Here is a 15972-nt window from a genome sequence, read left to right on the forward strand (position 1 = left end):
AAAACCACATGATTATCTCAACAGATGCAGAAAAGGAATTTAACAAAATTCAACAGCCTTCATGCTAAAAACTCTCAATAAACTAAATATTGATGGAACGTATCTCAAAATAATAAGAGCTATTTATGACAAACCCACAGCCAATATCGTACTTAATGGGCAAAACCCGGAAGCATTCCCTTTGAAAACTGGCACAAGACAAGGATGCCCTCTCTCACCACTCCTATTCAACATAGTATTGGAAGTTCTAACCGGGGCAATCTAGCAAGAGAAAGAAAGAAATGGTATTCAATTAGGAAACTAGAAAGTCAAATTGTCTCTGTCTGCAGATGACATGATTGTATATTTAGAAAACTCCATTGTCTCAGCCCAAAATCTCCTTAAGCTGATAAGCAACTTCAGCAAAGTCTCAGGATACAAAATCAATGTGCAAAAATCACAAGCATTCTTATACACCAATAACAGACAAACAGAGAGCCAAATCATGAGAGAACTCCCATTCACAATTGCTACAAAGAGAATATCTAGGAATCCAACTTACAAGGGATGTGAAGGACCTCTTCAAGGAGAACTACAAACCACTGCTAAAGAAAATAAGAGAGGACACAAACAAATGGAAAAACATTCCATGCTCATGGATAGGGAGAATCAATGTCATGAAAATGGCCATACTACCCAGAGTAATTTATAGATTCAATGCTCTCCCCAACAAGCTACCACTGACTTTCTTCACAGAATTGAAAAAAAAAAATACTTTAAATTTCATATGGAACCAAAAAAGAGCTCGCATAGCCAAGACAATCCTAAGAAAAAAGAACAAAGCTGGAGGCATTACACTACCTGACTTCAAACTATACTACAAGGCTACAGTAACAAAAACAGCATGGTACTGGTACCAAAACAGATATATAGACCAATGGAACAGAACAGAGGCCTCAGAAATAACGCCACACACCTACAACTATCTGATCCTTGACAGACCTGACAAAAACAAGCACTGGGAAAAGGCTTCCCTATTTAAAAAATGGTATTGGGAAAACTGGCTACCCAAAGCTGAAACTAGATCCTTTCCCTACACCTTATACAAAAATTAACTCAAGATGGATTAAAGACTTAAATGTAAGACCTAAAACTATAAAAACTCTAGAAGAAAACCTAGGCAATACCATTCAGGACATAAGCATGGGCAAAGACTTCATGACTAAAATACCAAATGCAATGGCAACAAAAACTAATATTGACAACTGGGATCTAATTAAACTAAAGAGCTTCTGCACAGCAAATGAAACTATAATCAGTGTGAACAGGCAACCTACAGAATGGAAGAAAATTTTTGCAATCTATCCATCTGACAAAGGGCTAATATCCAGAATCTACAAAGAACTTTAACAAATTTACAAGAAAAAAAACAAACATATGAAAAAAAGCTCATCATCACTGGTCATTAGAGAAATGCAAATCAAAACCACAATGAAATACCAACTCACATCAGTTAGAATGGCAATCATTAAAAAGTCCGGAAAAAAACAGATGCTGGAGAGGATGTGGAGAAATAGGAATGCTTTTACACTGTTGGTGGGATTGTAAACCATTGTAGAAGACAGTGTGGCAATTCCTCAAGGATCTAGAACTATAAATATCATTTGAGCCAGCAATCCCATTACTGGGGATATAACCAAAGGATTATAAATCATTCTACTATAAAGACACATGCACACATATGTTTATTGCATCACTGTTAACAATAGCAAAGACTTGGAATCAACCGAAATGCCCATCAATGATAGACTGGATAAACAAAACGTGGCACATTTACACCATGGAACACTATGCAGTCATAAAAAAGGATGAGTTCATGTCCTATGCAGGGACATGGATGAAGCTGGAAACCATCATTCTCAGCAAACACAAGAACAGAAAATGAAACACCACATGTTTTCACTCATAATTGGGAGCTGAAAAATGAGAATACATGGAAACAGGGAGGGGAACATCACACATCGGGGCCTGTCAGGGGGTGGGGGACTAGGGGAGGGATAGCATTAGGAGAAATACCCAGTGTAGATGATGAGTTGATAGGTTCAGCAAACCACCATGGCACGTGTATACCTACATAACAAACCTGCATGTTCTGCACATGTATCCCAGAACATAAAGTATAATAAAAATAATAATAATAATAATAATAGAACAAAAGGTAAAGGCCAGGTGGGATGGCCAGGTTGATAAGCTATGTTGGTCATCACGTTGGTAAACCCATGAGGTTAAGGCAATATGGGTAAGTCCAGATGGCTAATGCAAGGTTTCTAAGTCCAGGGGTGGGAGGTAAATATAGGGAATAAGGGCAAGCAGATTAGTCTAGGGGAGTAAACATAGAGAGGTAAATCCAGGGGTTAAGTCCTGGTAGATAAAACCAGAAGATTAAGGACAGTTGTGTAAACCAATGTGAAGGCCATTTGGATCATGCACGATTGGTAAGACCAGGTGGGAAAACATGGTGGCTAATGCAGGTTGTTGAGGCCATGAGGTTAAGGCCCATAGGGTTAGGTCTCGTGAGGAAGATTAATGGGTCTGGCCAGGGTGGTAACAAGAGTGGGGCAAGGCCAGGGAGTAAAGGAAGGGGACACAGGCCTCTGGGGGGGGCCTTTGATTAGGTGGGTCATGACCAGAGATTGAGGCCAGCAAATTAAAGCCAGGTGGGTAAGGACAGGTGAATAATGGTGGGTGGGAACTTTATGGCCAGGAGTGTAAGACCAGGACTTTTAGGCCATGCAATTAAGTCTGGTTGAGTAAGGCCAGGAGGTTAATAAGGTCAGAAGGATAATGCCAGGCTCCTAATACCATGTGGACAAGATAAAGTGATGAAGGCAACTTCTTGCCTTAGTAACTTTGGCTGAGTGCAGCCAGGTTGTTAAAACCAGGTGTATAAATCCAGCTGAATAAAAGACTATTTAGGTAACACCAGGCTGGTAAATTAATGAGAGAAACATGCAGGAGAGTTAAGGCCAAGTCAGCAAGCCAGCCAAATAACGACAGGAGGCTAATACTAGGTGGATAAGACAATGAAGGTAAGGTGAGGAGGTTAAGTCAAGCTGAATAAAATTAGGGGGTTGACATTACCTGGGCATGAGGCCAGCAGATTAAGTCATGCTGTCTGAGACTAGGCAGGTGAATACGGCTGGTGAGAGTGGCCCTAAGGTTTATAAGGTTCGGTGGGGACAGCCTAGTGGGTAAGGCCAGATAAATAAGGCTACATGGAAAGGTCAATAGTTGAGGGCTAGGAAAAAGGCCAACGGTCAGGACTAACGATAATGCCACTAGGTTAAGGCCAGTAGGGCTGGGAGATGTAAGACGAGAAGTTGGGACTAATTGTGAAGGTCAAATAGGTAAGGCTGGGTAGATGAAATCAGTTGGGTGATTTGGTTGGTAAGGACATGAGGTTAAGGCTAGTTGGGTATGGCCAGGTGGGTAAGCCAGGTGCATAAGGCCAGCAGATTAATGCTGAATGAGTAAGGTCAGGGAGTTAATAAAGCAGGTGAGTAAATTTATTTTGGCAAAACCATGAGGTTAATACTGGGTCAGGAAGCCAAGCAATTGAAAAAGCCAGGTGGGTAAAGCCAGCAAAGTTACAGCCACCTAGTACAGCTAGCTATAGAACTCAACTAGGTAAGGCTGAGAGGTTAATGCTAGGCAGATTAGGCTAGGAGGCTGAGGCTATCTGACTAAGAATGGTCAGGTGAGAAGGCTAGGTTGGTAAGCTATTGAGGCCATGAGGTTAAGGCTGGATGGGGAAGTCCAAATGGGAAAGGTAAGGTGTGTTATGTCCGGGTGCAGGGGGAAATCTGGTAATAAGGGCAGGGAAATAAGTCCAGGGGAGGAAACCTAGGGAGGTAAGTTTAGGAAGGTAAGACCTGGGGCTAAGCCCTGGTAAATAAAACTAGAAGGTTACGGACATCTGTGTAAACTAAGCATGAAACCCATGATAGGTAAGACTAGCTGGGAAAACTAGGTAGGTAATCCATGTTGTTGAGACTATGAGGTTAAGGTCCATAGGTTTAGGCCAATTGTGGAAAGCTAATGGCTTCTGTCAAGGGTGATAAAATTAGGTGGGTAAGACCAGGGAGTAAAGAAAGGGCAGTAAGTCACCATGGGCAAGACCAGGTAGGTCTTGACCGCCGATTGAGGCCAGCAAATTAAAGCCAAGTGGGTAAGAACAGGTGGATAACGTCGAGAAGTTATAGTCAGTTAGGTAAGGCCAATACCATTCGTTAGGCCAGGAAATTAAGACTGGGTCAGTAAGGCCAGGAGTTTCATAGGGTCATATGCATGAAGCTTGTTTAATAATGCCATGAGGGTAAGGTGATTAAGGCAATGAGGTTAATAAGGTCTGGTGAGTAAGGTGAGATTGTTAAAACTAGGCATTTAAATTTGGCCAAAGAAAAGACTATTTGGGGAACCCCAGGCCAGTAAATCAATGGAGAAACTACCAGGAGGATTAATGCCAAGTTGCCAAGCCAGCTAAATAATGACAGGAAACTAATACTAGGTGGGCAAGACAGTGTGGAGAAAGCGAGGAGGTGAGGCCAGATGAATAAAACCAGGTAATCAACACCACATAGGTATGAAGCCAGCAGATTAAGTCATGTTATGCTGGCTGAGGCCAGGCAGGTGAATAAGGCAGGTGAGTATGGCTGTCAGGTTAATAATGTCGGTTGCAGAAGGCCTACTGGGTGAGGCCAGTAGTTGTACAAGGCCAAGTAGATAAGGCCAAGAAAATACAGGTGGAAGGCTAATAGGCAAAGGCCAGGAAAGTAAAGCCAGGGGCTGGGACAGCGGATAACAACACTAGGTTAAGGCCAGTAGGGGTGGGACAGCTAAGTAAGTCCAGAAGGTTGAGACTAATCGTGAAGGCCAACTGGGTAAGGCCAGGTAGGTAAGATCAGTTGGGTGACTCTGGTTGCTAAAGACATGATGTTAAAGCCAGTAGGGTAAAGCCAGGTGGGTAAGCCAGGTGCACAAGGCCAGGGGATTAATACTGAATGAGTAAGGCCAGGAAGTTCATAAGGCAGGTAGGTAAATCTAAGTTGGCAAAATAATAGGTTAAAGCCAGGTTGGGAAGCCAGGCTATTTAAAAGGCCAGATGGGTAAGGCCAGTAAGTTAAGCTCTCCCTGAATACAACTAGGTGGCTGAATTTAAGTGAGTAAAACTAAGAGGTTAAAGCTAGGCACATTGGGCCAGAAGGTTAAGGCTACGTGAGTGAAAATAGAACATTAAGGCCAGGCAGAAAGACCAGGGAGGTAAGCTAAGTTGGTAATCCTGGATGGTAAGGCCATGAGGTTAAGGCCAGGTGGGTAAATCCAGATGGGTAATGCATAGTGTCTACATCCAGGCAGGGGATATCTAAGGAGTAAGTAAAGGGGTAAGTCTAGGGTAGTGAACCTGGGGAGGTAAATCCAGGGGGTCAAGTCCTGGTAGATACAACTAGAAGGTTAAGAACAGTTGTGTAAACCAAGTGTGAAGGCCATGTGGTTCATTTATGCTCAGCAGGACCAGGTGGGAAAACTAGTTGTTTACTCCAGGTTGTTAAGTACACAAGAATAAGGCCAATAGGGTTAGCCCAGGAGGCTAAGAATACTGGGGTTTGGCCATTCCAGTAAAATGAGGTGGGTGAGGCCAGGGAGTATTGGCAGGGAAGTAAGGCCTCATCAGTAAGATCAGGTGGGTACTGAAGGCGATTGAGGACAGCAAATTAAAGCCAGGTAGTTAAGAACAGGTGGATAATGGTGGGAAGTTATGGCCAGGTGGGTAAGGATGGGTCTCTTAGGCCAGGAAAGACTGGGTAAGTAATTAATACATATTTAATAAGTAGTTAAGAAGTATTAAGACTGGGTGAGTATTTAATGAGTATTTAATAAGGCCAAGGTTATTAAAACCAGTTGTTAAAATCCAGCTGAATAAGAAACCATTTGGTTATCACTTGGCCAGTAAATCAACAGGGAAACACTCAGGCCCTAGGATTAAGCCCAAGTTGGTAAGCCAGGTAAATAATGACAGGAGGCTAATCTCTGGGTGAAGAAGATGGTGAGGGGAAGGGAGGAAGTAATGGCCAGCTGAATACAGCTAGCTGGTTAACACCTTATGGATATAAGGCCACCAAATTAAGTCATGCTTGATGAGGCCAGGCAGGTGACTAAGGCAGGTGAGCAAGGCTATAAGTTTAATTAGCCCAGGTGGTTAAGGCCTGGTGAGGAAAGCCAGGAGGTTAATAAGGCCAAGTAGTTAAAGCCATGTGGTATGGTCAATAGGTGAAGGCTAGGAAAGTACAGCCAGGGGTAGCCAGAGGATAATGACACTATGTTAAAGCAGGTAGGGCTAGGATAGGTGAGTGAGATCAGAAGGTTGAGACTAATTATGAAGACCAACTGGGTCAGGCTGGGTTGGTAAGTTCAGTTAGCTAATTCTGGTAGGCAAGGCCATGACATTAATACGAGTAGGGTAAGGCCAGATGGGTAAGCCAAGTGTGTGTAAGTCCTGGGGATTAACAATGAGTGAGTAAAGCCAGCAGGTTAACAAGGCAGATGGGTAAATCTAGGTTAAGACCAAGTCTGGAAGCCAAGGAATTTAAAAGGCCAGGTGGATTAGGTCAGCAGTTTAAGGCCTACTGGATAAAGCTAGGTTCCAATTATGTAATGCTAAGAAGTTAAAGCCAGGTAGTTCAGGCAAGGAGACTAAGGCCATATGACTAAGAACAGAAGTTTAACACTAGGTGGCAAGTCCAGGTAATCTAAGTTGGTAATCCAGGTTGGTAAGGCCATGAGGTTAGGACCAGTTGGTTAAGTCCAAATGGGTAATGCAAGGTGTCTCAGTCACAGGAAGACAGGAGGGGATATCTAGGGAGTAAGGGCAGGGATAAGTTTAGGGGAGTACACCTAGAAAGATAAATCCAGGGGCCTTATGCCAAGGGGGTAAGACCAGGTATATAAAACCAGAAAGTTACGGACCACCATGTAAACCAATTGCGAAGGCTATGTGGGTTACGTATGGTCAGTAAGACCAGATGGCAACACTTAGTGGCTCCTCCAGGTTTTTAAGGCCATGTGGTTAATGCAAATAGGGCTAGGCCAGGTGGGGAAGGCTAATAGATTCTGGCCAGAGTGGTAAAATGAGGTGGGCAAGGCCAGGTATGTCAGGCCAGAAAATTAAGATTAAGTGAGTAAGGCTAGGTGTTTGTTTAATAAGGTCAGATGGATTAAGCCAGATTGGTAATATCAGGAGGATAAGGTGATTAAGACAGTAAGGTTAATATGCTCCGGTGAGGAAGGACAGGTTTTTGAAAAAATGTTCTTTAAATCCAGATGAATAAAAAACTATTGAATTATCACCAGGCTGGTAAATCAACAGGGAACTCCCCAAGAGGACTAAGTCCAAGTCTGCAAGCTAGCTCAATTATAACAGAAGGCTAATACCACATGGGTAAGACACTGAGGGTAAGGTGAGGAGCTGAAAGCCAGTTGGATAAAGCTAGGTAATTAACACAAGATGGGTATAACACCAGCAAATTAAGTCATGCTCGGTGAGGACAGCCAGGTGAATATGGCCATAAGTCTAGTAAGGCCAGGTGGCTAACATCTAGCAGGTAAATCCAGGAGGTTTGAATGGCCCAGTGTGGAAAGTCAGCTGGACAAGGCCAGGTGGTCAGGACCAAAGGTGAAGGCCAGGAAAGTATGGCCAGAGGCAAGGACAGAGGATAATGCCACTAGATTAAGGCCAGTAGAGCCAGGACAGGTGACTAAGACCAGAAGGTTGAGACAAATTGTGAAGGCCAACAGAGTAAGGGTGGGTAGGCAAGATCATCTCAGTAATTCTGGCTGGTAAAACCATGAGGTTTTACCAGACTGACCCACTAGGCCTTACACACATGGCCTTATTACACATATGGCCATACTCACCTGCCTGGTCTCACCCAGCATGACTTCATCTTCTGGCCTTATACCCATCTGTTTTTAACCACCTACCTTTACTCAGCAGGACTTCACCTCTAAACAATAGGGTAAATTGTGTAAGTCAGGTACATAACATCACAGGATTAATACTTGGATGAGTAAGGCCAGGTGGTTAACGAGGCAGGTGGGTAGATCTAGGTTAAGACCAAGGTAACATAAGACCAAGTCAGGAACCCAAGGAATTTAAAAGGCCAGATGATTAGCGATACCCAATTGGAGTTAACCCACCTTTAATCAGTAGGCCAGTGGGTTGAGGCCTACTGATTAAAGGTGGGTTGATAACTCCAATTGGGTAGTGCTAAGAGAGCTAGGCAGTTTAGGCCAGGAGGATGCCCATGTGATTAAGAATGGAAGGATAAAGCCAGGTCGGAAGGCCAGGTTGCTAAGCTCAGTTGGTAATCCAGGTTGGTAAAGCCATGAGTTTAAGGCCAGTTGGGTAACTCCAGATGGGTTAAGAAAGATGTCTAAGTCTGGGGAGGGGAAATCTAGAGAATAATGGAAGGGGGATAAGTCCAGAGGAATCAACCTAGGGAGATAAATCCAGTGGGGTAAGGCCCGGGGGTTAAGCCCTGTAGATAAAACCAGAAGGTTAAGGACATTTGGGTAAACCAAGTATAAAGGCCACGTTGGCCATGTATGGTCAGTAAGACTAAGTGGGAAAACGAGGTGGCTAATCCAGGTTGTTAGGGCCATGAGGTTAAGGCCCACAAGGGGAGGCCAGTTGGGGAAGGCTAATGGGATCTGCCCAGTCCAGTAAAATGAGGCAAGTAAGGCCAGGATGTAAAGCCTCATGGGTAAGATCAGTTGGATACTGACCAGAAAATGAGGCCAGCAAATTAAATAACTGGTTATAAACAGGTGGATAATGGCAGGATGTTACGGCCAGGCTGGTAAGCCCAGTTCTTCTAGGCCAGAAAATTAAGACTGGGTGAGTAAGGCCAGGAGTTTAATAAGGCCAGGTGGATAAAGCCAGATTAGTAATACTATAAGGATAAGATAAGGTGATTAAGGCCATCAAGTTAATAACATCTGGTGAGTTAAATCCAGGTTGTTAAAACCAAGTGTTTAAATCCAGGTGAATAAAAAACTATTTGGTTAAACTACCAGGCCAGTAAATCAATGGGGAAACTTCCGGTAGGATCAAGGCCAAGTCGGTAAGCCAGCTAGATGACAGGAGGCTAATTATACTTGAATAAGACACAGCAGGTACTGTTTAGAGGTGAAGTCCTGCTGAGTAAAGGTAGGTGGTTAACACCAGATGGGCATAAGGCCAGAAGATGAAGTCATACTGGGTGAGACCAGGCAGGTGAGTATGGCCCTATGTGTAATAAGGCCATGTGTGTAAGGCCTAGTGGGTTGGGCCAGAAGGTAAATAAGGCCAAGTGGTTAAGGCCAGGTAGATAAGGCCAGGAAGTGAAGGCCAGCTCTATAAAGCCATGTGGTTAACTTCAGGTGTGTAAGTTGAAGAGGTTAAGGTAGGTGGGTAAAATTCAGTTTGTATGGACAAGAGATTAAGGCCAAAAGATTAAGGCCACATGGGTAAGGCCAGAGGTTAAGGCCAGGAATCTATAGCCATGTGGTTAAGACTAGAATGTCAAAGGACAGCTCTGAAGGCTCTGTGTGTTAAGACTGGGAGGTTCAAACCAGATGGTTAAAATCAGGCGAATAACATAAGCTGTTTGAGGCCGAGTGGGGATGTCTGAGAAGTTAAGGCCAGGTGGGCAATGCCAGGAAGTTAGTATCAGGTGGGCATGTCCTAGAAGTTGAGTTTTGCGCCAGATCTGAGCCATACCTGGGTTCCACGTTCAACAACTGTAGTATTCCTCGCTTATCTTAAGTTTTGCTTTTCATGGTTTCAGTTTCACATGGCCAAGCGCCTCCAAAAATACTCAATGGAAAATTCCGTAAGTAAACAATTCATAACTTTTAAATTGCAGGCAGTTCTGAGTAGCGTAATGAAATCTTACAGCATTCCTTGCTGTCTTGCTCTAACCTGCCAAGGACATCAATTATCCATTTGTCCAGCATTACTGGACACAATGGCTCTAGCCTGTATTCCCAGCACTTTAGGAGGCCAAAATGAGCCTAGAATCACTTGGAACACAGGAGTTTGAGACCAGCCTGGGCAACATAGTGTGAAACCATCTCTACAAAAAAATTGATTTTAAAAATTAGCCAGGCTGGGCACAGTGGCTCACACCTGTAATCCCAGCACTTTGGGAGGCTGAGGTAGGCGGATCACGAGGTCAGGAGTTTGAGACCAGCCTGGCTAATATGGTAAAACCCTGTCTCTACTAAAAAATGCAAAAATTAGCTGGGCATGGTGGTGCACACCTGTGGTCCCAGCTACTCAGGAGGCTGACGCAGGAGAATCGCTTAAACCCAGGAGGCGGAAGTTGCAGTGAGCTGAGATTGGGCCACTGCACTCCAGCCTGGGCAACAGAGTGAGACTCTGTCTCAAAAAAAAAAGAGAAAAAATTAGCCAGGCCTGGTGGCGCATGCCTGTGGCCCCAGCTACCTTGGAGGCTCAGGTGGGAGTATTGCTTGAGCCCGGGAGGCCAAGGCTGCTGTGAGCCATGATTATGCCACTGCATTCCAGCCTAAGACACAGAACGAGATCCTGCCTCATAAATAAATAAAAAATGCCCCAAAGCAAATTAGTAGTGCTGCCATATTGTCCTAATTGTTCTACTTCACTCTTGTTGATCTGTCACTGTGCTTAATTTCATAATTAACCTTTAACATAGGTATGTACGTATAGGAAAAAAGCAGTATATCTAGAGGTATTAGCTGTGGTTTCAGGCGTCCTCCGGGGTCTTGGAACACATCTCAGAGGATGAGAGGGGACTACTGTACAGTGTGAGGGTATCAGCTCCTCATCTTCAGCTTCTTCTACTTCTCATGGGGATGCTCCCTGTCTCTGAACATCGGTCTGGGTGAGCATCTGTGAAGCTCTTAGTGCAGCACATATAAGGCCGTTATGTCAAGTTAGTGTCCCTCTTGCATTATGACCATGGTGGTCTACTGGAGTCACTGGGACTAACTTACCTTCATGCTGGACAAACAGTAGCTGTCAAAGGATGGCTGCCTTCTCACTTGCTTAGTGTTAAGGCCATGCCAGCCCCCAGGTCCCCTGCAGATCATTGCTCCCCATAAAAACCCCATTTCTTAACTCCATAAGAGGGTCACTTTGCTACTGACTTCTTTCTTCACCATGACAACTTACGAATGAAAGGACACCGTGTAAACTGCACAGGGTCAGGGACTGCAGGTGGGAGGTAGTGGCATTCCCTGCCTTCAGTAGGAAATTGGCTTTACACGTTGTTGGAGACGGGTGGAGCCGAGGTTGCTCGTCATCCCCGTGGCAGCAGAACATGTAGAAGACACCTCAGAAACGGGATCTGTTCACTGCCTAGTGCTGAGGCCTGCCTCAACGGAACTCCGGCAACTTGGGTCCCATCACAGAGGGACAATGCCCGAGGATGCAGCGTGCCCACACACAGCCCCGCGCAGGGACTACAGCAATGCCTGCTGTTGTACTCAGCTTTATAAATCCCATTATGTTGTTGCTCACAGAAATCAGTTTCTAACAGAGTCGGTCCTCTGCATCCTGAGATTCAAACAACCTTGGATCCAATATATTCGGAAAAATAAACACAATAAAAATAACAAAACAAAAAAAAAATCCAAGCAAAAATCTTTAATACCTATCTACACAGCAAAAAATTGCCTCTACTGCGCTCCTGACAATCCTGTGTGAGCCTGGCGCAATCCTAGGCCCTGGTTTGTAACCTCCCATGTCCTGTCCTATGTGAGTCTGATTCTCCACTGTCACTTTAAACATTAAGATGGTCTAATGTCATTCAACAACTTAATTGATGAACACAATTATCAATACAAGAATGTACATTAAATTATAGCTTCATTATGATTTAATATTAAGTCGGTCTTACAGGTGAATGTTTAGTCAATCATACAACCACAAATACGGACTTGAAAAAATTATTCGTTACACTACCTGAAACATGCCATTCACAGGAGTCTTTCTTCCTTACATTTTGTAGCACATAGGCTATCACCTACAAGAACTTGATAATGAGCATCAAAACAAAAATTGTTATATTTTTTAAATGAGTTGCTGAAATTGCTATTATTTTAAAGATAAGTGCTCTGGACTTATTTTACTATGAGGAATTTATACTCAAGATGCAAACCTACCTAGAAGTCAAGCTGCCAAAAATCTCAATGCATTAACTGATGGCAAATGTACTCAGCTAGAACTATCCTTAATTTTTCTTAGAAAAACCATGCTCAACCACTTGTGTTTGTAGTTACTGGAAATAAAAGTTAACTATTCTCTTCTATCTTTTATTAAACTATACCACTAGTAGCGGCAATAAAAGTAAAACACGTGTTTCCCAGAAAACATCACTGCTAGAAAAAGCTAAAGCAGTTAAAAATGAGAACTAAAAATTTGTGGGTTTTTTTCTTTCTTTTTTTTTTTTTTTTTTGAGATGGACTTTCTTGTTGCCCAGGCTGGAGTGCAATGGTATGACCTCGGCTCACTGCAGCTTCCACCTCCTGAGTTCAAGCGATTCTCCTGCCTCAGCCTCCCAAGTAGCTGGGATTACAGGCATCTGCCATCACGCCTGGCTAATTTTTTGTATTTTTAGTAGAGACAAGGTTTTGCCACGTTGGCAGACTGGTCTCAAACTTCTGACCTTAGATGATCCACCCGCCTCGGCCTCCCAAAGTGCTAGGATTACAGGTGTGAGCCACCGTGCCCGGCAGAGAACTACAAATTTGAATATGGTAACTTTGCTTCATTTAGCAAATCTTTCTACTGCTCATTGAGGTCCAGGCTTTACAAATGCCACTGATTTAAGTTCAGTTGCAGCACTGGAAGAGGGTCCCATTACTGCCATCTTTTTACAAAATGTACAAGTGACCACAATTCTCATAACCCTGAAGTTGCGCTCATTGCCCACACAACAGGTGCAAACTCCTAAGCAAGAAAGAGACTGTGCAGAAAGGAGATGGTGCCCACCCACACTGTCTCCCACTACTCTCCCTCCAGCTTCCCCTCCCAGCCACTCAACATTTTGGCCACATGGCCCTGTGGTGACCATGCCCATGTGCTCAGTCCAGGAGACTCTTCCTCTGGGGATCCATAGGCCACCAAGGAGGGCACTGATGGAAGGAGGTGTGAAGACAGGTCCACTCTGGAAGGTCCCTGAGGGGAAGAAATGTGGGGCCAGCACACAGGTGGAAGAGCAGCCAAACTGGGCACAAACCCAGAACCTCAGTGTGGCCTGTGCAAGCCTCCCACTTCTGCTCACTCCTCCCAGCTTGACTCTTCTCACACTTTCTAATTTACTGTACACTATACTTATTCTTTATTGCCTATTATTCCCCCACTGAAGTATAAACTGTAAGGGCAGGAATTTTGCCAGATAAGAAAGGTGCTGAAGCAAGTGCCCTGCAGTCTAGACTGAACAGGCCTGGGAGGGGTCAGGGAGATGCAAGCAGAGGGTCAAAAACTTCTTCTTAAAGGGCTACCCCATAAATAATTCAGGCTTGAGGGTCCTCGAGTCCTCATCACAAGTTCTCAACTATGCCACTGTGGCAAGAAAGCAGCCAAAGATGATTGTAAACAAATCATCATGGTTGAGTTCTAATAAAACGATGTTCCAATAAAAAACTATTGACAAGACGCCAGGTGTGGTGGCCCACGCCTGTAATCCCAGCACTTTGGGAGGCCAAGGCAGGCGGATCACAAGGTCAGTAGATCGAGACCATCCTGGCCAACATGGCAAAACCCCGTCTCTACTAAAAATACAAAAAATTAGCCAGGTGTAGTGGCGGGTAACTGTAGTCCCAGCTACTCGGGAGGCTGAGGCAGGATAATGGCATAAACCCAGGAGGCAGAGCTTGCAGTGAGCCGAGATCGTGCCACTGCACTCCAGCTGTGACAGCCTGTGTTGAGACCGAGCAAGACTCCGTCTCAACAACAACAACAACAAAATAACTACTGACAAGAACAGGCAGTGGGCAGGATCTGGCCCCCAGGCAGTGGCTTCCTAGCTGAAATGCAGGTGATGTTCCAGCACAAAAGTAAGAAAACACCAAGATGGGGGCCAAATAACAGTATGGAAGAGGAGAGGTTTTAATAAGTATAATAATGATACAAAAATCTTAAAATGAGGCCACAGAACAAGAACTTAAAACCAATCTCATTTGTAGATATTTATTACCAGGCACATTGAAAACATCTAATACGGAACTAAAGACAAAGCCACACATGGACACTTTAGAAATCTGCACATATTACTGGCCACACTGCCTCAGGAACACACTTGATAAGGTTAATGCCCACTCTAACTGAACAAGTTTTTACCCACATGTTCATCACAGCTCCATAATCAGCATCATGATTAACTAGTCAAAGGTCAGAAGTACTGAGACAGGCAGGAATGCTGAAGCCACCTGATGTCGGCTGCACCAGTTCCACAAGGTAACAGAAAGACACATGCAAATTCATCACACTTTGCCCCCACGAACATCAACAGAAAAAATATTATATCAATAGCTTGCCTGTACTTGACCAATAATGTGGTAGAAAAAATGAAAAATTAAATCATTTTCACAATATCCATCCAAAAACAAAATACCCAGGAATAATTGTAATATGAAAAAGTATGCAGAGCCAAGAAGAAAGCTACCTAACTTCACTGAGGGATATATTTAATGACTGGAAGAAACATATCCCATATTATAAAGCAGAAAACACTAATATTACAGATTAAAATGCATAATACATGCATTTTTAATCAATACCGCAAGTTTTGGGTGTGATTTTAAGGAGCTGAGAAACAGATTTGGGACCAGTCACAGTGGCTCACACCTGTAATCCCAGCACTTTGGGAGGCCGAGACGGGCAGATCATTTGAGGTCAGGAGTTTGAGACTAGCCTGGCCAACATGGCAAAACTCCATCTCTACTAAAAATACAAAAATTAGGCGGGTGTGGTACTTCGTGCCTGGAGTTCTAGCTACTCAGGAGGCTGAGGCAGGAGAATCACTGAAACCCGGTAGATGGAGGTGGCAGTGAGCTGATATTGTGCCACTGCACTCCAGCCTGGGCCACAGAGTGAGACTCCATGTCAAAAAAAAAAAAAAAAAGAAAAATGAAACACATTTTGGGGAGCCCTGGAAAACAGACAGACCAATACTACAAATAACTGCCTCATCAATGGGAACCTGATGCCAATGCCTCAGTTGTCTGTGCCCCATTGGAGCCCCTGGCCCTCCTTGCAACAGCATCCGGATTCTCCTTGTGAGAACTGTCTCTGCTTAACCCATTCTTGCAGCGCCCACATAGGCACTTAGACACTCCCTCAGACTCCAGAATGAGTACAGCCCACAGACAAGAGGCATCTTTCTTCTATTTGCCTATGGATTCAGACAGTTCCAACATGAGGCTCTTGAAGGGGAGGTTTGCCCTGGGGTTCAGCTGTGAGAACCCCAGCCTAGAGTGGCCAGTAGCTCCCTTGGCACTGAGGAAAGCAGGTCTGAAAGAAATCTCACTCCCACAGGTAAGGTGTGCAGACCTGTGGGATGGCCCAACCATCCTGCTGTCAGGAATTCATGGCCTCATCTAAAGCCCTCCCTTTGTGAGGGCTGATCTACTGGTGGGCTGATCTACTGACCTGCTTCTAACTATCGGAGTCTGGCAAAAGTGAGATCAGGTCTCAAGAGGCATACAGTAACTTCCGTCTTACTGGTGTATGCTCACATTATCTGAGGAAGCCAGCTACCATGATGTGGGCCACCCTATCAGGGGCACCCACGTGGCAAGGAACTGAGGGAGACTCCAGCCATAAGCCCAGTAGAGACCGAATTCTGCCAGGAACTAGGTGAGGTCAGAGGTGGGTCCCCACATAGACCAAAGGAACAGAATCGATGTCCC

Source organism: Hylobates moloch, unplaced genomic scaffold (assembly GCF_009828535.3).
Source record: "Hylobates moloch isolate HMO894 unplaced genomic scaffold, HMol_V3 SCAFFOLD_1, whole genome shotgun sequence".
In the NCBI taxonomy this organism is placed as follows: domain Eukaryota; kingdom Metazoa; phylum Chordata; class Mammalia; order Primates; family Hylobatidae; genus Hylobates; species Hylobates moloch.